The sequence below is a fragment of the Sorex araneus genome, chromosome 2 (genome assembly GCF_027595985.1).
Source record: "Sorex araneus isolate mSorAra2 chromosome 2, mSorAra2.pri, whole genome shotgun sequence".
Taxonomy (NCBI): Eukaryota; Metazoa; Chordata; class Mammalia; order Eulipotyphla; family Soricidae; genus Sorex; species Sorex araneus.
Window position 1 is genome coordinate 228,260,792 of NC_073303.1, and position 25,216 is coordinate 228,286,007.

At 45.9% G+C, this 25,216-nt stretch overlaps 1 protein-coding gene across 5 annotated transcripts in view; it reads right to left on the reverse strand.

Annotated features, from left to right (window-relative positions):
* The window catches only part of SPATS2 (spermatogenesis associated serine rich 2), a 131,306-nt gene extending 109,335 nt beyond the window's left edge, over nt 1-21,971 (reverse strand). For 2 of the 5 annotated variants that reach the window (XM_055128050.1, XM_055128049.1), the window contains exon 1: nt 21,729-21,971. The gene's annotated coding sequence lies outside the window, so the exon portion shown is untranslated. Of the gene's footprint in view, nt 1-20,151; nt 20,196-21,728 lie in introns of those variants that run through there. The other 3 variants (XM_055128054.1, XM_055128053.1, XM_055128052.1) reach the window with 2 other exon arrangements.
* Nucleotides 21,972-25,216: the final 3,245 nt, after the last annotated feature.

Below are 25,216 nucleotides of genomic sequence, written 5' to 3' on the forward strand. Positions count from 1 at the left end.
CCTGAGTGCAAAGCCAGGAGTAACCCCGTGCATCGCCAGGTGTGACCCAAAAAAGAAAAAAAAAAAAAGATTTGTAACATGGGGGCTGGAGACATAGTACAGGGGGTAGGGCACTTTCCTTACACGCAGCAACCAAGGTTGAAACCCAACACCACATATGATCCCCAAGCCCGTCCAGGAGGGATCTCAGAGTTAGAAGTAAATTCTGAGCACCACCAGGTAAGTTCTGAGCACCACTAGGTGTGGCCCAAACACAAGCAAAGAAAAAAAGATTCCTAATAAGGCTGATTTTAAATATTCTGGTTTTTGGCCCTGAAAACAATCAGCCAAACCCAGGAGAGAAAAGTAGTGCTGGATCACAGGGCAAAAGTAGTGGATTCTACTATGACTTCCTAATTTTTTCTTCTTTATTAAAAAGTCCCAATGTGGGGCTGGAGCAATAGCACAGCGGGTAGGGCGTTTGCCTTACACGCGGCCGAACTGGGTTGATTCCCAGCATCCCATATGGTCCCCTGAGCACTGCTAGGAGTTAACTCCTGAGTGCAAAGCCAGGAGGTAACCCTTGTGCATTGCCAGGTGTGAGCCAAAAAGCAAAAAAAAAAAAAAAAAAAAAAAAAAAGTCCCAATGTTACCTGACAAAAATCAAGAACAACCAGTGCTGGCTTGGATGCAGAAAGAAAGAGACTCTCATTCACTGCTGGTGGGAATGTCAACTGGTCCAGCCCTTCTGGAAAACAATATGGACATTTCTAAGAAATCTAGGAACTGAGCTTCCATTTGATCCAGCAATTTCACTTCCTGGAATATACCCCAAGGGTCCAAAAAACAAAATGGAGAAAAGACATTTGCAGCCCCATCTTCCTGTAGCACTCTCCACAATAGCAAAAATATGGAAACAACCCAAGTGTCCAAGAATAGATGACTGGATAAAGAAACTATGGTACCTATAACACAATGGAATATTACTCAGTCATAATAAAAGAGTCTCTTGCCCCTGTACCTGGCTGTCTTCACCGGGGCCCCTCGGAGGAGGTGAGTTGAGTTTCCCTCCCCACCCCTGGCAGCAGAAGACCTCCGGAACCCAGCCACAGTCATGCTCAAGGCCCCTCTCCACACGTCTGGATGAGCCTCATGCATGAAGGAACCGGCAGAGGAACCCAGGTGTGTGGGACCTGGGGCTGAGATCTCCAAGCCTGCTGGGATGGGGACTGGGCCTCTTCCTCCCAGATCCCCCATTTTCCAGTGGCTGGGCAGTCACACCCAGAAACTGTCCTGGGCGCAGTGTAATTTTATCAACAGCCAACATCCAGAGACTATAAAACCAAGTTCCCGAAAGTGCAACATCTTGTAGCCTAGTTCTCCCTCTTGGAGAATCTGGCAAGCTACCAAGAGTTTTCCTGCCCCGCATGGGAGAGCCTGACAAGCTCCCCATGGCGTATTCATATGCCAAGTACAATAACAATGATGGATCTCCTTCTCCTTGACCCTAAAAGAGCCTCTAATGTGGCACCGTTGGGAAGGACAAGTAAAGAGAGGCTGCTAAAATCTCAGGGCTAGGACGAATGGAGACATTACTAGGCCTGCTCAAGCAAATCAAGGATCAACGGGATGATAGTGATAGTGACATAATAAAAGATAAAGTCATGAAGTTTGCTGCTACATGGAGGGACCCAAAAAGTATGCTGAGTGAAGTTAGTCAGAGGGAGATATCGACACAGAATGATCACTCACATGCAGAATATAAAGAAATATAATGGTGGAATAACAAATACCCGAAGACAGTGGAAACAAAAAAACATGAGAACTGATATTCAATAGGAAACATGCCACTTAAGGGGGCAAGGATGGGACAAGGGAGGCAGTTAACATCTATGATGGAGAGAAGCACTCAACCAGCAGATGGTGCTGAAAGGTGATCAAGTGTTGTGTATGAAACTCTGTCAACAATGGTTCTATAAACAACAGTGCAAAAACTTACAAGCCAACTGGTGGGTGGGAGGCAGAGTGGAGAGGGGGAGATTGGAGGGAAGCAGACACATTGTATACCAGAAACCCATCATGAATAACTTTGTAATTTCATAATGACTAAATTCTAAAAAATAACAATTTCAGAAAATAAAAAATTATACCATCATCATCATCATCCCATTGATCATCGAATTTCTCGAGTGGTCTCAGTAACGTCTCCATTCATCCTAGCCCTGAGATTTTAAAAGCCTCTCTTTACTCGTTCTTCCCAACGATGCCACGTTGGATGCTCTTTCAGGGTCAGGAGAATGAGACCCAGCATTGTTACTGGTTTTGGCATATGAATACACCATGGGGAGTTTGCGAGGCTCTCCCATGTGGACAAGAAACTCTTGGTAGCTTGCCAGATTCTCCCAGAGGGAGAAGTAGGCTATAAGATGTCTCGTGGCCTCGAAGCAGCCGCGCGCTTCCAGGAGCTTGGTTTTAAGTCTCTGGATGTTGGCCGCTGGTGAAATTACACTGCGCTGGGGGCAGTCCCTGGGTGTGACCGCCTAGCTACTGGAAAATGGGAAATCTGCGAAGAAGAGGCCCAGTCCCGATCCAAGCAGGCTTGGAGGTCTCAGCCCCGGGTCCCACACACCTGGGTTCCTAAGCTGGTACTTTCATGCATGAGGTTCATCCGAACGTGTGGAGAGGGCCTTGAGCATGGCTGTGGCTAGGCTCCGGAGGTCTTCGGCCGAGGGAGCTCTGCTTGGGGTGGGGAGGGAAGCTGGAGCCCACCCCCTCCGAGGGGCCCTAGGGAAGACAGCCAGGCTGGAAGGCAAGAGACTCTCCAGTAGGATAACACTGGTTTGTCCTTCCTCCCTTGCCACAAGGAGTTTAGGTTTAAGTGCTCTGGAGACACTCCCATTCCTTTGTTTATCTGTAAATGCTTCTCTGCACCGTCCTTCCCAACCAGTTAATCAACTTTTCCTTAATCAGGTTGTTATCTTGTAAGATCAGATCCTTCTAAGGACTCTGAATTTGTATTGTAAGTTAGTGTCTTTTGCACAGTTTACCTTAGAGCAATGTCCTTTCTGTATGGACACAGTTAATATTATGCTTTGTAACTTGGGAGTTGATTGACTCCAATAATATTTACTCCTGGGCATCTGCTTTCTCGACTCAGTTGCCCTAAGTTCCTAGCACCCCAAAAGCAGGGTCCTGATGAGGGACGGAATGGACCCAAGGCAAGCTGTGAGCTACCCTGGCATCGAAATGGGCCAGGCCAAAGCACCACAATACTCAACTATAAGTCGAGGGCATGATCATGGACAATGCTGTCATGATCCAAAAGTAACGACGAGACTCGGACCCTGCTGGGGTTAGGAAGACTAACCTGGCCTGAGGACTGTGGTCTGGAATATATAGTGAATGTCCTCAGGAAGAACCAAACTTTAAGTCTGATATATCTCTTACTGTGCTCATACAGAATGACATTGCTAGAAATATTAGAAATAGATTTACTATAACTATTTAAGCAGATTACTAGCTCACACCCTGACATACCCGGTTGGACCCCCACCCTAGAGCGGATCTCCTTGGATGAGATTTCCTAAAATAAGATTTTGTTAATCTCCTCAAGAAATGGTCTTACCCTTCTTTGTTGATTTGTTAATATTCAACCCACCTTTGTGTCACCACCCTATGTTATTTGCTATATAAACTAAGACTGGGGCATTGACGGGAACAGAGGAAGAAGACAGAGAGACAGAAGAAGACAGAAGAGACAGAAGGAGACACAAGAAGACATGAGAGAAGAATGGAGAAGATACAGAAGCACGGGGGAGACACCGAAGCAGAGCACAAGGCGAAAGAAGTGAGAGTGAGGGCGAGAGAAAGAGAGAAGCAGAACGGGAACGGAGATTGGAATAAACTGCAACTGATACCGACCAGCCTGGCACTGGCACTGGCACTCGTTCCTTCCTTCGCATGCCCATCTCCATCAGACTCCCCGGGGTGGGGGGAAGCAGCGTGAAACTACCGAACACAGGCGGCGGGAGAGATAGAGCGTCCGTGGCCCCCTGTCTACTTTTGTGAACACACACACTCTCCCACTCTAGTTCTTGTACCAGACCGGGGGGGGGGGGGAGGGGGGGAGATCCCAGTGTTAGCACCTATACTACTGGAACCACAGGTGGTCTTGGTCTATAACTATAGCACTGTTTTCCTTGAAGACAGTCCACTGAGATTGATAAGCGTCTATAACCATGTGAGTGAATCCCTCATTAAAAAAAAAAAAAAGCATCTCTCAGAGAAAAGAAAAGAGCTATAGAGGCAGGGAGGGGGAGCTTGAGGGGGCAGGGATGATGGGAGAGAAGCTGGGGACACTGGTACATGGGAAATGTACACTGGTGAGGGGTGTGTGCTGGAATACTGTATGATTGAAATCCAATCATGAACAGCTTTGTCTATCTCACAATGATTCAATTAAAAAGTTAGAAAAAAAATATCCCTCTCCAAGAAATAGCTTACTGGTTCTGTTTTCTGTAGAACAAATATACTTTAAGATCTACTGATTGTGGTGGTGGTGGTGAAGATGATGATGATAGTCAACCTTCAAAACTGTTCTTTAAACAATGAGGGCCAGAGCAACATTACAGTGGGCAGGGCATTTGCATGTAGTCAACCCAGGTTAATGCCCAGCATTCCATATGGTTCCCCAGGCACTCAAAAAACCCAAGTAACAACAACAAAAAGCAACTTTGGGAAAAAAAGTCTCAGGCTTTTAATACAATTGGGGAAAAAAGGTCTCAGGCTTTTAATACAATTGTCAGCAAACTACTACAGTCACAGAACTTAGTCACATTAAAGAATGAATTATCTGAGAATTCCCTGTCCTCCCAGAAGATCAAAGACTATAAATAGTAGCACTGTAGCACTGTCATCCCGTTGTTCATCGATTTGCTGGAGCAGGCACCAGTAACGTCTTCATTGTGAGACTTGTTGTTACTGTTTTGGGCATATCGAATACGCAGAGGGTAGCTTGCCAGGCTCTGCCGTGCGGGAGGGATACTCTCGGTAGCTTGCCGGGCTCTCCAAGAGGGACGGAAGAATCGAACCTGGGTCAACATTGTGCAAGGCAAATGCCCTACCCGCTGTGCTATCGTTCCAGTCCCCATAAAACATAGCTAGCAACAGCAAATTCAAAATAGACGACAACAGCTAAGAAAGAAGTAAATGGGAAAAATACAAAAAAAAAAAAAAGTGAGATAAACTAGAAGTAACTAGAAATCCAAGAGTACCTGCTATAGGAATAAACAAGGAATAAACATTTGCACATACATTGTGTTAGTATGCAGTAGTCCTTGAAGGCATTTTTACACACGAAATATTTCTAATTATCTTCAGTCACATTCAATGTAATTTTAATTGACATGTTTAAATATTGCTATAGTTCAGAGTGCTGTACTATAGTAAAGGGTGCTTGCCTTGCATGCAGCTAACCTGGGTTCAATCTTGGGCACATCATATGATCCCCCAAGCCCACCAGAAGTGAACCCTAAGTGTAGAGCCAGGAGTAAAGTCTAAGGACTGCTGAGAATGGCCCCAAAAGCAGGAAAAAAAATAATTAAAACGGAAAAAAGGGGAGCAAGATAATACAGGGTTTTTTTCAAAAAAAGGACTGGGGTCAGAGAAATAGTACAGTGGGTAGGATGCTTGTCTTGCATATGGCTGACCCAGGTTCAATCTCCTACATCCCATATGGTCCCACGAGCCCACCAGAAGTGATCCTAAGCAGAGCGCCAAAAGTAAATCCTGAGCACTGCTGAGTGTGGCCCCAAAACAGTACAGGGGTTAAGGTGCTTGCCTTGCATGCAGCCAATTCCTGTTTGGTCACCTGCACTGAATAAGGTGCCCTGAGGACCACCTGACCCTGAGCACAGGGCCAGACGTGGTCCCTGCATGCTGCTGGGTATAGACCAGAAGCAAATAATAATAAAAACATAAAAACAGAAGAAAGAGATCACAGATATAGCTCAGAAGTTAAGTGGTTCCTAGAGCTAATACAGCAAGTAAGGCACCCCAGATGGCCCCCTGAGCACTGTCAGGAGTGATCCCAGAGAGCAGAGCCAGAAGTAAGAAAGAACTGAGTACTGCCAGGTGTGGCACCCCCACTCCTTAAAAAAAAAAAAAAAAGTGAAGCGCTTACACAACATACACTCTGGGTTTAATCCCCAGTAAAATACACACACACACACACACACACACACACACACACACACACACACACACACACACACACACACACGTGCCAGGAGAAACCTCTGATGCAAAAACATAACCCCCCCAAAAGGAAGAGGGGCTGAAGTGATAGCACAGCGAGTAGGGCGTTTGTCTTGCACGAGGCCGACCCAGGTTAGACTCCCAGCATCCCACATGGTCCCCTGAGCACCGCCAGGAGAAATTCCTGAATGCAAAGCCAGGAGTAACCCCTGTGCATCGCCAGGTGTGGCCCAAAAAGCAAAAAAAAAAAAAAAAAAAGAGTAAACAACAATTATTTGACATCTTTACAGATGTATTATTTTCACAGAACTTATTACATACATGAAAATCATTTAATTTTGAATTTACCCCATGAGAAAAATGGCAGATAAGAAAAATCAAGCCATCATTCAAGTTCTTCTCTTCTTGAGATATAGAAATATAAATAATTCTAATGATTAGCGGAAAAAACACAGACTTTCAGATGAGACATTTGGAGATAGATTGTCTAAAACTTGCCTCCTTTTTTGCTTTTTGGGCATACCTGGTGATGCTTAGGGGTTATTCCTGGCTCTGCACTCAGGAATCATTCCTGCTGGTGTTCGGGTATCCTATGGGATGCCGGGGATCAAACCCCAGTTGGCTGGCTGCATGCAAGGCAAATGCCCTACCCACTGTAATACCTCTCAACCCCATTTGCCATTATTCTTTTCTCTTTTTTTTTTTTTTTTGCTTTTTTTTGGGTCACACCCGGCGATGCACAGGGGTTACTCCTGGCTTTGCACTCAGGAATTACTCCTGGCAGTGCACAGGAGACCATATGGGATGCTGGGAATTGAACCCAGGTCGGCCACAACAGGCAACTACTGTGCTATTGCTCCAGCCCCACTTGCCATTATTCTTAAGCTTACAGATCAAGTTGCTATTCAAACAAAAGACAGCAGGTCAAAATTCACCTTTGTTCAATAGTTTGACGACCCTGGTATAAAGGAATTGGGAGATTAGGGTAGAGTCAGAATATATGATTGTTCTCTGCTCCCCTGGGTAAGGTAAGGTTTTAAAGTTGAAGAGGCAGACTGGTCACATGAAGTTGCTGGACATGTAATGCTCTTCCTCCTCTTTGCCCAGCTAATTCCTGCTCATGTTTCAGGTATCTATTCAAGTATCACCTACCTCTAGCACTTGCATGCTTTCCTTCCCTACTCCTCCGCTTCTGGCTACTGCTCTCTGAGACTAATCAAATGCTTTTACCACAGGCTTCCAAAGAACCCTCACTTCTATCACAACATGTTATCAAGTTGTGCTTTCTTGTCTGTCTTCCTGCTAAAGTGTAAGAAAGCCCATGAAAGCAGGAATCTGTCCAACATGATACCATTATCATTCTAGCTGACTGCCTGGCATAGCAGGTGAAAATAAATATCCACTGAACTGAATGAATCTAGCAGTAGTCAATTCTCTATCCAGCTCTCTTAGTTCTATCAGGACAAAGATCCCAAGGTAGGTACCCTTCTTTCAAAGTGTACTTTATTTTTCCAGGACACAGGTCAACCTTTTTCCCTTTTATTCCTGTTTTCTTGGCCAGATTTAAGAAATCTAAATTTCTCCATGAAAGTCCATCCCTTTCTTCCCTTAAAGCTGGGCCGAGGACTTGGAAGTAATAGCACAAACTTCGAGCACTTGCTTCCCAAGCCTATAGTCACAAATTCAAATCACCACTGTTGCCACATGACCCCAACTACAATCCTGGCAGCTCTGCTGTGTGTGATCCCCAGGAACACAGATAAAATTTTCACTCACACTATAGCCAGATATGTGTAGACACCACTCAGAGGTGAAAACGCTGGCAAGCAAAACCAAAAAAGATGTGCCACAGCCATGGGTAAAATGTGAGTGCCACTAACAGATGTGGTCAAAAAACAAAATTAAAAATTAAAAAACAGAACAAAAGAAACACATTGGGGGACTGGAGTGATAGCATAGCGAGTAGGGCATTTGCCTTGCACACGGCCGACCCCGGTTGATTCCCAGCATCCCATATGGTCCCCTAAGCACCACCAGGAGTGATTCCTGAGTGCAGGAGCCAGGAGTGACCCCTGTGCATCGCCAGGTGTGACCGACAAAGCAAAAGTAAATAAATAAATAAATAAATAAATAAATAAATAAATAAATAAATAAATAAATAAGAAACACATTGGGCTGGGGTGATAGTACAATAGGCAGGGTGTTTGCAGAGCCAGGAGTAACCCCTGAGCATCACTGGGTGTGGCCCCAAAACAAAACAAAAAAAATACGACAAATATTAAAATAAAAACACTACACTGGGGCTGGAGTGATAGCACAGCGGGTACGGCATTTGCTTTGCACTCGGCCAACCCAGGTTCGATTCCCAGCATCCCATATGGTCCCCTGAGCACGGCCAGGGGTAATTCCTGAGTGCAGAGCCAGGAGTGACCCCTGAGCATCGCGGGGTGTGACCCAAAAAGCAAAAAAAAAAAAAACAAAAAAAAACACTACACTAAGTCCTATTAAAAACCCCAAAGGAGTATCTAATACGCCTGAGAAACTTGGGGAGACCGAGCTCAGAGTCAGTCAGGAGTAAGCCCTAAGAACTAAAAGTAAAGAAAGATGTGTCGCCAATGGGCCTAGAATGTATCCCAGGCAGAGTTCAAAGATGGCAAAGCACAGCAGCATCTCCCAAGAGTTCAGAGCTGAGACACAAAACCAAATCTTAAGCCATTGAGTCAGTACAGGAGGTAGGACATGTGCCCTGCATACGGCTGCTGCAGCCACGACCCTGGTCCAAATGGTCCTCCAGCAATGACAGTGGTAACTCCTGAGCACATAAATTATGAATGAATAAACAGATATCATAGACAAACCTTGGAAAGTAGGAAAGGGTCTTCTAATAGATCTGAATTTTCATTCTTATTCTCAAAAGCACACATAGTCTGTCTTTGCTGTCTTTTACAAGAACACAACACATTTAGACTTGAATACAGTTTTCTGTATGTTCTGCTTAAACATACTGCCCCATACCAAATCTCTAAAAACCTGACAGAATATATTCATCAGCTCAAGAAGGTACAGTCCTAAGTAGAGGATAGATAAGATTCTAAATTAATCATTGCTTTGCTCCCCTAGTCTCATCTATCTTCTTTTGATCAGTTCATAAATTCAGGTTGCAATAAGCATAAAAAATAATAACACATCATTATATATCATTAAATATAAAAAATAGTCTTCCCCATTTTTCAAAAACTTCTAATTATAGCATTAATAACAAATGTCTTATAACAGGTAGAATGAATAAAGATTATCTAAGTTTCAGCTAGAACTAGTGGATATGGCCTTTACAGTTCCTAGAAATCAACTTAGTACTATGTTAAGTTCCTCCCTGACTAGGGAGCTTCTTTGCCTTTTCCTTTTTCTTTCTAATAAACCTTTTCATTTCAAAAAAAAAGAAAATAAAAAAGATTAACACTGATGCTGATGATATACTGATTAATGCCAAGGAAAAATTAATTTGGTGCATGTGTTTCTACTTTCTTAATGTTGGGAACATAATCTAAAAGTTTAATATCAGCACTGACACTGTCCTTTTTTTGGGAGGGGGATAGGAGGGTAGGCCACTTCACTAGAGCTGAGAGCTATTCCCAGAGTGAAACTCAGGGGTGAAACCAGGGATCATGAGTGTAAAATATGCACTCCAGCCCTTTGAGCTATCTCCCTAGCCCCTGAAATAGTCAAGCCTTGTGGGGTTTTTTATTTTTCTACTTCTGCAGTAATAGGAAGAATACCCAAAACCCAGAATCTTACACATGCAAGACAAGTGCTCTGCCACTGAACAATATCACAAGCTCTGACACAGGCTTTAGCCTTGGAAAACCTAAGCAAAATTTCCTTCAGGTCACACAGAGCAAAATAATGTTAACTATTGTTAGCCAATATTTACTGAGTACATACTATATGCATTTACTGTGCTGTTTACAGTCAGTAAAATTAAAGGGCCATAAGGGCAGGGAGAGAGTCCAGGTATTGTCCCAGTGACCCCCTGATCATTGCACAGTCAGGCCCAGATGACTGGGCCAAGCATCTCCAAGAATGGCCCCAGACTCCCCAAGCACCACTAGGTATAAGCCCTATTTTTAAAAAAATGGGGGGGGAGGCGGAGCAATAGTACGGCAGGTAGATCATTTGTCTTGCATGCACCAACCAAGGTTTGATCCCCAACACTCCACATGGTCTCCTGAGCCCATCAGGAGTGACCCCTGAGAGCAGAGCCAGTGATCCAAAAAACAAAACAAAACAAACAACAAAAAAAAAGTTGCTGTGGACTGAACTATTAAGATAAAACAAAATACCAGGGTTTAGTCTAAGCTAAATGACTTAGTCCCTGGTGGTTCTGTAACCATCTGCCAATCAGGTTACTACTCCAGCTTTCTGTCTTTCCATTTTAATACAGATCAATTTCACTGTTTTCAACACATGTAATGAAACAGCTTATGATGAGATCCTTGTACTGAGTGCTTGTACAGGACATGCAAGTAGGCTATGAGACAATTCACTATGAGGGTATAAAGAGAGATTAACTCCAGTAAGAAGAAGTTATTTCCACCACACATGTCTGCATGTTTGGCATCAATCTAACAGTAGAAGAGAGCCAAAAGAGAAAGAACAGGAGTTAAGGTGTTTATTTCCAAAAGGCCAACCCAATTCTAAGCCCAGCACCCAGATGGTCTCCCAAGTCATTCTGAAGACCCCTGAACACAGTCAGCCCAGTTGGCTGAGTGTCACAATATGGGTCCCCTGGAACTTGGTAGGCATCCCTCAAAAAAAACGAGAAAAAAAAAAAGGAGAGAAAACTGCAGATTTTAACAAACTGGTTTTTTTGGGGGTATTTTTTTTTTTTGGCTTTTTGGGTCACACCCAGCGATGCACAGGGGTTACTCCTGGCTCATGCACTCAGGAATTAATTCCTGGTGGTGCTCAGGGGACCATATGAGATGCTGGGAGTCGAACCCAGGTGGGCCGCGTGCAAGGCAAACGACCTACCTGCTGAGCTATTGCTCCAGCCCTACAAACTGTTCTTTTTGGTGCTATACAAGCCAACAGAAACATGATTGGTGGCATCTTCAAGTCTGAAAGATACCTTCACAACTCTACTATCACATAATAGCCAACATCAAACACCTCAGTTCCATTATCTTTTAAGGCTGTCTGTCTGTCTCACCCTTACCACCTCCCTTATTCCCTCCACCCCCCATTCTCTCCAGATAGTAATTAGGTCATTTTCCTAATTAAATATGTTAAAATATCTCCTTTTTTCTTTTTTCTTTTTTGGGTCACACCCAGCGCTGCACAGGGGTTTCTCCTGGCTCATGCACTCAGGAATTACTCCTGGCGGTGCTCAGAGGACCACATAGGTTGCTGGGATTCAAACCTGGGTTGGCCGCATGCAAGGCAAACACCTTACCCGCTATGCTATCACTCCAGCCCAAAAATTCTCCTTTTACCAGTAGTCCAAAGTTGTTCTAAAGAGTTTGCACTGTATGGGGCTGGAGCAATAGTACAGCGGGTAAGGTGTTTGCTTTGCATGCAGCCAACCGAGGTTTGATTCCCAGCATCCCACATGGTTCCCCCGGGCACCACCAGGAGTGATTCCTCAGTGCAGAGCCAGGAGTCAGCCCTAAGCATCGCCCCGTGTGACCAAAAAAGCCAAAAAAAAAAAAAAAAGAGTTTGCACTGTAGGGAAACAGAGAGTACATCAGGTACAGTGCTTGCTTGCATAGGGCCAGTCCGGGTTCATTCCCTGGCATTCCATATAGTCCCTCAAGCACCACCAGGAGTTACCACTGAGCACAGAGCCAGGAGTAAATCCTGAGCATCTTTGGGTATGGTCCAAAAACAAAAAAAGGGAGGGTTGCACTAATAATGGCTGTATCTTCACACCCTGCAGAATATTCTGTTTTGCTTTGTTTTAGGTGCCACAATCCAATCCAGGGCTTCACTGTTCAAGGCATTCACCCTATTACTGAACTACAGTCCCCTGCAGAATGTCTGCAGGACATGGGCAGCTACAAAATCTGTGTATGTTTTAGGAACCCACCTCCAGAGGTGATCAAGATGTATATGAGTATGAAAATGAACGCTGGATCTAACCTATCCTCAATATCCAACAACTTAAGAGATATGCTAAGTATATGGAACCAGAGCTGGTAGGGCATTGACTTGCTCGTGGCCAACTCAGGGTCAATTTCCAGCACCAGATATAGACCCTAAGCCCCTCTCTAGAGCCACAATAAGTCCTGGGTGTGGTCTAAAAACAAAACAAAAGAATTACAAATATTTCAGAACCACCACATTACCTTCAAGACTTCAGAAAATAATATATAAGCCTAAAGAAAATGAAGACAAACTTCTGCCCATTTTACTTCCCATATTATGGTTTCCTTTTTCATATATTTAATGCATATAGCAAGCACTCAAAATTTCTTCAGTGAATGAAAAAGGGATTCTGAAAATAAGTAGTAATCAAAGCGAGGAAGTTAGCAATTCAAAGGACTGGAGCTCACTCTTTGCATGAGGGAAGCCCAGCACATTTCCCTGAGTGCTGCCGTGACCCTGGAGCACCAAGGTGGGAACAGCTCCTGAGCACTACTGGGTCTAATCCCAAAACCAAACAAGATAATATTTTTATTTATTTTAAAATTAAAATAAGCAGGGGCCGGAGCGATAGCACAGCGGGTAGGGCGTTTGCCTTGCACACGGCCGACCGGGGTTCGATCCCTGGCATCCCATATGGTCCCCCAAGCGCTACCAGGAGCAATTCCTGAGTGCAAAGCCAGGAGTAACCCCTGAGCATCGCTGGGTGTGACCCAAAAAGCAAATAATAATAATAATAATAATAATAATAATAATTTATAAAATAAGCAGTAACCAGCAGCTCATACATGCGAAACACTTTGGGGTTGGGGGGTAGCGGGAAGAAGGGACACTGGTCACACCAGCAGTGTTTAAGGCTTATTCCTGGCTCTGTCCCCAAGGATCACTCCTGACAGTGCTCAGGGGATCATATGGGATTCGAGGGATCAAACCTGAAAACTCCTGTAAAGCAAACACCTACCCACCGTTCTAGCTCCCTGACTGCAAAACATTTCCAAATGAACAGAACTTCAACCAAAGGCAGCAAAGTGAACTGAAAATGCTATATACTACTGACACACTTCCAAACACACATATAGATAATGTTCTTAGGTGACTATTCACATCTACAAGTATGCCTGCAAAGACCTGTATAACATCATAAATAATGATCCCTTTCACACTGGATACACTTCACACTTTAGAATATAAACCACCATTTTCTTCATCAGCTCAACTGCCTTGAAAGATTTTCAGAAGCACTTTTATTACTAAGCTAAAATGTACTTTCAGGGGTATGATACTGCCAGCAGGCCAACCTGTACCTGTGGGATGAGAGCATCAGCAAGCAGCATGATGGTGTCTTCAGGCTTCCTGATACCCCAAAAATGCTGCTGTACCTTTGGTAGGACCCCAACAACTTGGGACCAAGTTTACCAAGAAATGAAATGGCCAAAAATTAGGTAACCACCTCCGGCTCAACTATAAAAGCTCATTTATCAGCCTTATTTCAGAGACCCATAAATAAATCTCAAAATAAATCTCGAAAAAAATCAAAAGCCACAGTTAATCTTGGACCCGCACATGGCTGAACAGACCAGGGTAAATCAGAGGGGGTCGGGTCAGCCTGGTGCCCGCTCAAGCAGTGCCCCCGGCAGCCGCTTGCTTCCACAATCCAAAATTGCCCTCATATGCCCAGCCTGACTCCACCATCTCAGGACGGATCTCACAGAGACATAATCTGCTGAAAGTTCTGGTACGCAAATTTAGTGACTGAAATCTCCAGGCTTTCTCGGGGTCAAGATAGGCTACCTCTCCCCACTTTTCTGTACTTCTGGAAGCTTCAGTAGTCACATCCACATCCCAAAGCTGTCACCCAGTTAAAAGCTTCTTCAGGGCTGGAGTGATAGCACAGCGGGTAGGGCATTTGCCTTGCACGCGGCCCACCTGGGTTCAATCCCCAGCATCCCATATGGTTCCCCAAGCACCGCCAAGAGTGATTCCTGAGTGCAAAGCCAGGAGTAACCCCTGAGCAACACTGGGTGTGACCCAAAAAGCAAAAATAATTAATTAATTAATTAAATAAAAAAATAAATAAAAGCTTCTCCAGCCTTACCATGCCAATAAAAGTACTGAATGCCTCAAACTAACATGATGATCTCTTAGTACCTGTATTGAAAACCACAGTACACAAAAGGGAATGGAGAGAGAGAATAAGAAGGAAAGTGCCGGGGCTGGAGCGATAGCACAGCGGGTAGGGCGTTTGCCTTGCACGCGGCCCACCTGGGTTCGACTCCCAGCATCCCATATGGTCCCCTGAGCATGGCCAGGGGTGATTCCTGAGTGCAGAGACAGGAGTAACCCCTGTGCATCGCCAGGTGTGACCCAAAAAAAAGCAAAAAAAAAAAAAAAAAAAAAAAGAAGGAAAGTGCCTCCCACAGAGGGAGGCTAGGTTGGGGTGGGGTGCTATGGGATGGTGGGAGGGAAACAGGGGACATTGGTAGTGAGAAATGTACACCAGTGGAAGGGTGGGTTCTGGATAATTGTGTGACTAAAACCCAATTATGAACAGCTTTGTAATGGTCTAACTCACAAATATTCAATTAAAAAAATTTTTGAAAAGTAATGTGGAGTTCATGCCCACTTCAATCAGCTTAATCAGTGGCAGAATAAATAGCAGTACTCCTGCATTAAAAAAAAATGTATTTTCATGTGCTTGCCAGATGTCATGATACAGAAATATAAGTAGGCAGAAACTGAAAGCCATAAAAAGTGGGTAATCCTTTCCCTTTGAATTGTTTCCAATACAAGTGTCTATGAACAGTACAAAGTCAGCAGAGAAATATCCACTGAATATAAGCCCAATACCACCTTCAGATGAACATACTAAAATGATCATTTAGACAAAACCAAACTTCCTAAAAAATCACAGAAATTTCCATATGACCCAGAAATTTTCTATAACCAAAATAGCTTAAAGGAAAAACTAGTGTATATGTACGCTAATGTTTACAGCAGCATTATTTACAATAACCAAAGGCAGCAACAATCCAAGTATTCCATCAACACATAAATGGATAAACAAACTGATATATACACATACAATGGGATATTCTTCAGCCCTAAAGTGGAATGAAATTAAACACAGTCTACAACATTAATGAGTACTGAGAAAATTATGCTAAGTCAAGACACAGACTAATATTTGGGAACAGAAGAATAGTACAGTGGGTAGGACACTTGCCCTGCACAAGGCTGACATCCTATATGGTCGCCCAAGCCTCACAGGAATGATCTGAGTACCACTGGGTATGACTAAAAAACAAACAAAAAACCTTTGGGTTTCACTTATATAAGGTACCTAAAGTAGTAATATTCATAGAGACATAAAGTGAAATGGTGCAGGGCTGGAGCAGTAGCACGACATATAGGGCATTTGCCTTGCAAGTGGCCGACCCAGGTTCGATTCCCAGCATCCCATATGGTCTCCTGAGCACAGCCAGGAGTAATTCCTGAGTGCATGATCCAGAAATAACCCCTGTGCATCGCCAGGTGTGACCCACAAAGCAAAAAATAAAATAAAATAAAGTGAAATGGTGGAGGGTGCTGGAGAAATAGAACAGCAGGTAGGGTACTAGCCTTGCACACGGCCGACCAGGGTTTGATCCCCAGCATCACAGAAAAAGAATGGAATGGTGGAGAAAGAAAGGAAAGAGCAAATTATTGTTCAACAGATTCAGAGTTTCATTTTAAAAGATAAAAATGCTTTATTTTTATCTATTTCTAAGAGTGATAGTTACACAGCAATATAAATATAGTTAATACCTTAAAATGGTTTAAATGGGTCTGGAGAGAGAATTCATGATCCCAGCACCACAAAATCCTCTGAGCAGAGTCAGGGGTAGCTACTAAGCACTGCAGTGTGTGGTCCAAAATTTTAAAAAATAGGTAGGGGGTTGGGGGAGGACAGGAAAGACAGTGTAGCAGGTAGAGTGTGGCTGACCTGGGTCTGATCTTCAGCATCCCATATGGTCCCCCTGAGCTCACCAGGGGATGAGCACAGAGCCAGGATTAACACCTGAGCATCACCAGGTGTGGCTCCCCCGAAAATTAGAAAATATCTTAAAAATTAAAAGATAAGGGGGCTGGAGCCATAGTACAACGGGTAGGGCATTTGCCTTGCATGCGGCTGACCCGGGTTCAATCCCCAGCATCCCATATGGTTCCCCAAGTACTGCCAGGAGTAATTTCTGAGTGCAGACCCAGAAGTAACCTCTGAGCATAGCTGGGTGTGACCCAAAAAGCCAAAAAAAAAAAAAAATTAAAAGATAATTAAGCATAATTTTAACAAAAATAATTTAAAAATGAAAAATTTTAAATAAACTTTTTAGGGTTTAAATGGTATGTTTAAAACATAAAAGGTTTAAGTGTTATGGTTTGTGTATTTTACCACAATTTTTAAAAAGAATGATAAATCATTTGTGACCAAAATGTATCAATGGAAAGTGGTAAAGTGTGGAAAGTCATCAGAGTACTTATCTTGCATGTATGGTGCTTCAAATGCTGGTACCACCAAGATAAAAGAAAAATTTTACAACAGGAATCCTTGACTGCCATCCTTCAGTCTAAATGACTTAGCAGAAGTCAAGACCTCAAACAGAAGGTAGACATGCCTTTTCATGTTGCTGTGAAATATGTCAAGAAAATGAGAAACTGAATCCTATTTTATAGGAGGCCTTATCTAAGTAATGAATGAGTTCCCCTTCCCAACAAGTGAATCAGAAAAATATAGCACTGTCATCCCATTGTTCATCGATTTGCTCGAGTGAGCACCAGTAATGTCTCCACTGTGAGACCTGTTGTTACTGTTTCTGGCATATCGAATACTCCACGGGTAGCTTGCTAGGTTCTGCCCTGCAGGTGGGACACTCTGTAGCTTGCCAAGCTCTTCGAGAGGGACGGAGGAATCGAACCCGGGTCAGCCGCCTGCAAGGCAAATGCCCTACCCACTGTGCTAACACTCTGGTATTCTAGCAAAACCTAGTAATCTTTTTACTGTTTGTTTTTGGGCCACACCTGATGATACTCAACAGATATTCCTACCTCTGCGCTCAGTAATTACTCCAGACAGTGCTCTGGGGACAACATGGGATGCTGGAGATTGACCTGTGTGAAAGGTAAACATTCTACCCACTGTACTAGCACTCCAGCCACCCAAACCCACTCATCTTAACACAACTTTTTATGTATCAATTATTTTAATTACATTAGAGTATATCACTATGGGTGTATATAATCCTAGTAATTTAAGATGCCAGATTTGGGACAAATATTTTAAAGACATGCATAAAGATAATGGGATGAAATAGAAACAAATCAGAAAAATAAAAGACTATTTTTGTATCCAATGCTCCAGGTCACAAGAGTGAAATTATCACCTTTACTTCTAACAAAGAAGCTGTATATCCATCCCAAAGAGTAATTTTAAGTTCCCAACATTAAGCTGTAGTTCTACAACAAGAAACTGTGAGCAATTTAGTAGTAAACTTTTTATTATGAAAATACACTATAGGGGCTGGAGCAATAGCACAGCGGATAGGATGTTTGCCTTGCACAAGGCTGACCTGGGTTCGATTCCCAGCATCCCATATGGTGCCCTGAGCACCGCCAGGAGTAATTCCTGAGTGCATGAGCCAGGAGTAACCCCTGTGCATCGCCAGGTGTGACCCAAAAAGAAAAAAAAAAAAAAAAAAGAAAGAAAGAAAAGAAAATACACTATATATATAAACTTCCTTCACTGTCATTATTTAGTGACTATGCATAAATTACTTCATCTTTCTTAAGCCTCATCTGAAAAATGGGGATAATGCTTACAAATATCTTATAAGTGCTGTTTAAAGATCAGACTAGAGATATACTATAGGGGCTAAGGTACTTGCCTTACAACCCACTGACCCTGGTTCAAAGCCCTGACAACACAAATAATCCTCTGAGAACAGCTAAGGTCACCCAAGACCAAAAACTGACAATGAGCACCAGAGTGTGGCCCAATATTCTTCCCTCCCCCATAAAAAGGGGTTAGCTCAAGATATTATAAGGCAATATACATAAAACATACTGAAAGCAGGGATATAGCTCAGCTGTGGAGCACTGCCCCACATCCGTGAGGTCCAGGTTCAATTCCCAGCAGAGCAAAGATAAAAACAATAATCATCTTCAGGACTAAGAAGCGCAAAGGGCTAGTTTCCATGTTTTGTATACAGGAAGCCCAGACTTGATCCCTGGCACAACATAGCATGATCCCCTAAGTACCATCTGGAGCAAACCACAAGAAATGCATGGGGAGGGGAAGGAGGGCAGAGAAATGATACAGCAGGTAGGGTGCTTGCCTTGCACATGGCAAACTCAGGTTCAATCCCTGGTACCACATATGGTCCCTTGAGTCCTTCAGGAGTGATCCCTGAGAACAGAGCTAGAAGTAAACTCTGAGCAAAGTGGCTGTGCCCCACAAACAAAAACAAAAAGCAAACAACAGGAAAAAACAGAGGTCAGAGCCTAGAATATATAAATGCCCAACAAATAAAAAAGTTCTGAGGACTGGATAGATGATTTGCCTTTCACCTGTAAAGCCTTGGGTTCTATTCTTGGCAAAGCCCTTTGCTGGCCCACCAAGTAGAGCCTCAAGGGGGCTATGTTGATTTTTGGGAGAAGAAAGGTTGGGCCACATTTAGAGGTGCTCAGGGCTTACTCCTGGCAGTGCTCAGGGAACCATACGCCATGTTTGCAAGGCAAGTGCTTTAACCCCTGTAGTACTGCACCAGCCCCTAACCTGCTGTTTGGACAGGGACGTATGGCTCCCCCCTCAGGGCCCAGCTGCTTCTCAGTTGTAGTTATTTCAATCAGAGCTCCAAAGAGGAACTTGTCTATATTTAGAGATAATGCTAATAGAAACTATAGACTGAACAAGTGCTAGGATACTTGAACTCTCTCACTAGTTTTTGATTGTTTTCCAGGGTTAATTGATCTTGGCCACACAATTGGCCATCTTGACATCTACAAGTGCATTACTTACACACAATAGTACTCAGTCCTACATAAGACTAAATAGGTGGGCTGGAGATATTACACAGGTACAGCATTTACTTGCCTTGCAAGCAGTCAACCTCGGCTCAATCCCAGCACCATCTATGGTCCCCTGAGCACCACAAGGAACACAAGGAGTGAACAATCCCTGAGCACTGCTAGGTATGGCTCCCCACCCCGCAAATAAATAAAAGACATGGAAAAATACCTGGAATAGGACAAATCCAAGTTATTTTAGCCCTATTATGCAGACCCCACAAGACAGGTTAAATCACAGAAGCAATAACCTTCAATAGATTCAACAGATGTAGCCCACTAACCTGCTCTGTATCTAAATAAGTATCATATATCAAACCCAAGTTTCAATCGATCCATGATGCCTATGCTTTCGAGATTAGGCATAGGTGACAGCAGGAAAAACAACCAGACAGTGAAGATTTAATATGAGGACTCAATTCAATGAGATAATGCATGCAAAGCCATCTTAACACCTCACCTAAGCCATTCTAATGAAAGGTCAATACAGAGTCACATTATCACTAGCAAGGACACTACACTCATCCCTTGCTTTATCAATTTTTATAAGAAACGTGACCATTTATGTTATTATGCTTGGACCTTTATAAAGTGTCCTGATATTACTAAGACCTGGTTTAGGGGGTCAGAGAGATGATACAGTGGGTAAGGTGTTTGCCTTTCAATTAGCTGACCTACCTTCGATCTCTGGCACGACATATGGTCCCCTAAGTACAGAGCCAGGAGTGATCCCTGAACAAAGAGACAGGAGTAAACAGCACAGCCAGCTGTGGTCCAAAAAAAAAAAAAACCTAGCTAAGAAACTGATGAATGCCCAAAATTCTTAGATGAGTCAGCAAAAGTTAATACCCCCAAAAATATTAAAAGTTTAACATGGGGGCTGGAGTGATAGCACAGCGGGTAGGGCATTTGCCTTGCACGCGGCCGACCCGGATTCAAATCCCAGCATCCCATATGGTCCCCTGAGCACTGCCAGGAGTAATTCCTGAGTGCAGAGCCAGGAGTAACCCCTGTGCATCGCCAGGTGTGACCCAAAAACCAAAAATAAATAAATAAAAGTTTAACATGGACTATTTATAAGCACAAAATAGTAACTACAATTTTAAGACACAAATTTTTTGTACTTTAGTACCATTACATCCAATCACATGAATCTAAGAGTCCAAGTACCAAGAACTGTAAAGCCCATAACCCCAGAAGAAACTTTTCCAGCATGTTTTCAAATCACCTTAATTCAAATGAAGGCATTATTAAAGCAGGTCAATAACCCGAAATCAGAATCAAGAATTTCTTAACAAAGAACCCAGACTCTCCCACAAGCACAAAACCAGGAGCAGATGGCACCATGCACATTTCTCCAGGAGAAACTGCAATTCTAACATGGTACAGATAACTTCAATTTTGTCGAGGCTGTTCATCATCTTTGTTCTGAAGGAAACGAAACTCTCGGTTCTCACTCAGACATTGAACTCTGCACCCAGACCTAACTCAAAGCAACTGCTCAGTCTCTCCTGTTCCATTAGCCAGTGAAGCTGACTATATTTATAAATGATAACCAAATTACCAAATGACCGGCTTCTGCTGAGGGACAAGCCTGTGACTCTCCACCTTCTACAAGGACCCATCACCCTCGAGGGGAAAGGAGAAAGGTGCCTCTCGGGGCGAGCCGCCCTCCGCTCCAAGTAGACTCCACTTCTGCTTCCATTCCAGCCCAGACCACATCGCTCGCTACTTCTCTGCCCCTCTCCCCCTCGTTTTCCGCCCGATTCCGCCCTGCCCTCCCCACACGCACAATCCCAAGAAAAGAATGTCCTCTTTTTGTTGTTTTTCAAATCCCCCAAGTCCAACGGACCTGGGACACACACAGAAGTGACCTTACGCATCCCCCCCTGCACTCCCCCTCCACTGTACTTCTCCTCCCAAACGACCCCTTTTCCCTTTCCCGATGCCCCGTTGTTTCTTAAAATCCAACACTCCAACACTCACGCCAGCCCCCTCCATTGTTTCCCCGGCTGTGCCGCTGGCAATCCCCGGTCCGGACCGGGGTGCTTCGGTCTGCCTCAGGGACCCCGGACACCTCTCAGGGTCAAGGCACCCCAGGTCCCAGCGGGCTCGCGTCCCCCTCCTCCCCGGCCACCAGCCCCCCCACGACCGCCCCCTCCCCCCGGCCGACACTCCCGCCCGCCCTCCGCACCTCGAGCCCCTTGCCCTCCGTAACCCAGCAAACCTCCGTCCAGCACGCTCGTTCCACCTACCCGGGGCCCCCACCGTCGCCGCGTCCCCTCAGTTCCGGGCTCCGCGTCCCGGGCGCTCGGGGATCTGAGGCGATCTGAGGAGAGGGAGAGCGCGCCTCCGCCTCTTCCACGTCTTCCACCGCCGCGGCCGTCGCCGCCGCGCTCCTCCCCCAGCTCTCCCCGAGCCCGACGCCGCCCCGCCCCCTGCGCCCCAGTCCCCGCTTCCCTCTTCGGCGGCGGCGGGCCGGGAGTCGCGGCCGCGGCTGGGGGCCCGAGCGCCAGCCGATCCACAACGACCTCCCCGCGGCGCGAGCAGCTCGCCCCGCCCCGCAGCCCGCTCGGGCGCGTGCGCGCCGGCCAGCCAGCGTCCGGGGCGCGTGCTCGCGCGGGCGCGCGCGCGGCGCGCCGAACTCGAAGCCGCCGCAGCCGACGGGCACGCGAGCGGGGCCGGGGCGCGCGGCGGCCCGCGGGCGCGAGGTCGGTGGGGTTCCCGCTCCTCTCACCGCCCAACGGCTCGCGCGCCTGGAAGGAGGGAGCGCGGGCGTCGACAGAGATCGAGGAGAGCGAAGGGTTGGCGCGAATTAGACGGCCACGGGGACGGGTGGGACGCGGGCGCGCCCACGTGCCGAGCGGCCGGCGCCGGAAAGAAGCGGAGCGGGCGGCGGAGAGGCGGGCGCGCGCTGGAGGGGAGCGCCCCGAGTGTCGGGAAGAGCCGAAAGTCTCCCGGAGGTTGCCGAAGGCGGGCGCTCGGGGACAGCCTCGCCCGGGACTTTCTGAGTGCTGACTTCAGCCAGTCTCAGGCCGCCAGGCGTCTCGCCGTTCACAGCTCCGGACCCGAAAATCTGCACTCACTCACTCTACCCCCTCCCGCCCGCTTCCTTCCAGCCCGAGTGTTAATCCTTAGAATTATTCTCATAATTATTCTCAAAACCAGGTGGGAGAAACGCCGGATGAGTGCTCAGCCGCCCAGGAACCCAGAGCACGGGGATGTGAGGGGCGTCCTGAGGGGGTCTCTACCCAAGTTCACTTTGAAGTTCATTTAGTTAGGTTCAGTCAATATCCTCCATGTGCCTGTGGTCCTGGCACTCTTAGGATCTTGTTTGGGTCAGAGGCCGCAGCAGGGGAGGTGTGGCTGGAGGGTGTGGTACCAGGAGCAAACCGGGGCTCCCACAGCAAAGCTAGCATCCCTTTTCTCTTAGATATCTCCCGAGCACCACTTGGAATCTAGGGATCAGATTCCCAAACTCCCGAGAGCCATCTCCAATGTATACCGCTTTCTGGTCAATACCCTACTTTTATTATACTCTTATACTCATCCGCTGTCGACTGCTTAGCAGCTTATTAGGAGCTGCCAAAGTCCAGAGATTTATACCATAATTGAAATGATTAAATCCATCCCATGTTCTTTGTGTGTTTATATGGGAGGGAGGGTTGGGGAACAAACCTGGCGGTGCTACTTGAGTTTACTCCTTGCTCAGTGCTCAGGAATCAGTCTTGGCAGGACTCGGGACCTTATGTGGTGATGGGATAGAACCAAGGATGGCCTTGTGCAAGGCAAGTGCCTTACCTGCTGTACTATCTCTCCAGTTCTATTTCATGTTATTTTAGTTTTGTTTTTTTTTTTTTTTGCTTTTTTGGGTCACACCCAGCGATGCTCAGGGGTTACTCCTGGCTTTGCACTCAGGAATTACTCCTGGCGGTGCTTGGGGGACCATATGGGATGCCGGGGATCGAACCCGGGTCGGCCGCGTGCAAGGCAAACGCCCTACCCGCTGTGCTATCGCTCTGGCCCCTATTTTAGTTATTTTTGGTTTGGGGGCTACAGCCAAGCTGTGCTGAGGGCTATTCCCAGTTCTGTGTTTGAGGGTCTCTGGGGAAATCCCTGGCTCCTGCAGGTAAAGCCTGCTCGCAGCCCATTGAGCTATCTTGCCCCCACCCCACCCCCACCCTCTATAGTCTTTTCTTTTTGTTTCATTTTGTTGTTGTTGTTGTTGTTGTTGTTGGCCCACATCCATGATGCTCAGGGGCTAGTCCTAACACTGCTCAGGAATCATTTCTGGAGAATTCAGGGGTACCATATGGGATGTTAGGGATTGAACGTGGGTTCGCCCTGTGCAAGACAAGGTCCTCAGCCACTGTACTATCTCTCCCGCCTCTTATTTTCTTTTCTTTTGAAACCAAAGCATAAGAGACTCTGACAGCACCAAGTTTTCAAATGTGTGTAACTTGACATCACAGCCATGGGATTTTGGTTTGTACATTTTGCTATTGCACTGTCTGTAGCACTGTCATCCCATTAATCATCAATTTACTCGAGCGGGCACCAGTAGCATCTCCATTTGTCCCAGCCCTGAGATCTTAGTATCATAAATTTTATGCCCTCTTTTGAGGATGTGGCACGCCAGCTGGATGTCCTTGGGCATAATGGTGACGCGCTTGGCGTGGATGGTGTAAAAGTTGGTATCCTCAAAGAGCCCACCAGGTAGGCCTCACACACCTCCTGCAGCGCCATGACGGCTGAGCTCTGGAAGCGCAGGTCGGTCCTGAAGTCCTGCGCGATCTCACGCACCAGCCCCTGGAGCGGCAGCTTGCAGATAAGCAGCTCGCTGGACTTCCGGTAGGGGTGGATCTTGCACAGAGCCACAGTGTCAGGCCAGTAGCGGCACGGCTCCTTCACATCTGCTTAGTACGAGTTCTTCCCAACTCAGCTGTTAGGGAAATGAGACCCACTTTTGCTACTGTTAATTGGCATATTTAGTACGTCATGGGTAGCTTGCCAGGCTCTTCCGTGCGGGCGGGATACCCTCGGTAGCTTGCCGGGCTCTGGGAGGGTGGGGTGCGATTGGAGGCTACTTCTGGGGCGATCTCTAATCATCCCTGCAGGTGTTCCCAGTCTACAGAATGTAAGCTTCTGGCTTGCTGTAACAATTTGCACGCTGACAACACACACAGCTGCTTGCGTCTTCGGGCAGTGCCTGGGGCATCTGTGGCATCAGGTTGATCATCTTGAGGTGGATAGAGTGTGCCCGGAAGAAGTTGTAGCTGGCAGAGCAAGACCCCATCACAGAGGGTCTATGCCAGGTCGAACACCTGTGCCAAGTCCCAAGTCACTCGGTGGTTGGCAAACAGCGTCCTGCAGTGGATAATATACCACTGCACGTGCTACTGTCACTGTTCCATGCTCGATGGTATTGTGACTTGGCCTGGCCCGGGGAGGTGGTGATGCTGCGGCTGCTGGGGTTTTTCCTTGCCCTGCCGATGCCACTCTGTCTTAATCCCGAAAAGCAGCTGGTGATGTCCAGCAGGAATCACGCGCAGAGTTCCAGCAAGGGTCACACGCAGAATTCCATGCCTGGCGTGCTGTTGTGTCATCCAGAGCGAGATGATGAGCCAGTTCTGGAGAGCTCGAACTAAGCAAACTACTACTACTAGATACTGCTATTGCAGTAGCAGTAAATTTAATAGTAAATAACAAACACAGGGGCTGGAGAGATAGCACAGCAGGTAGG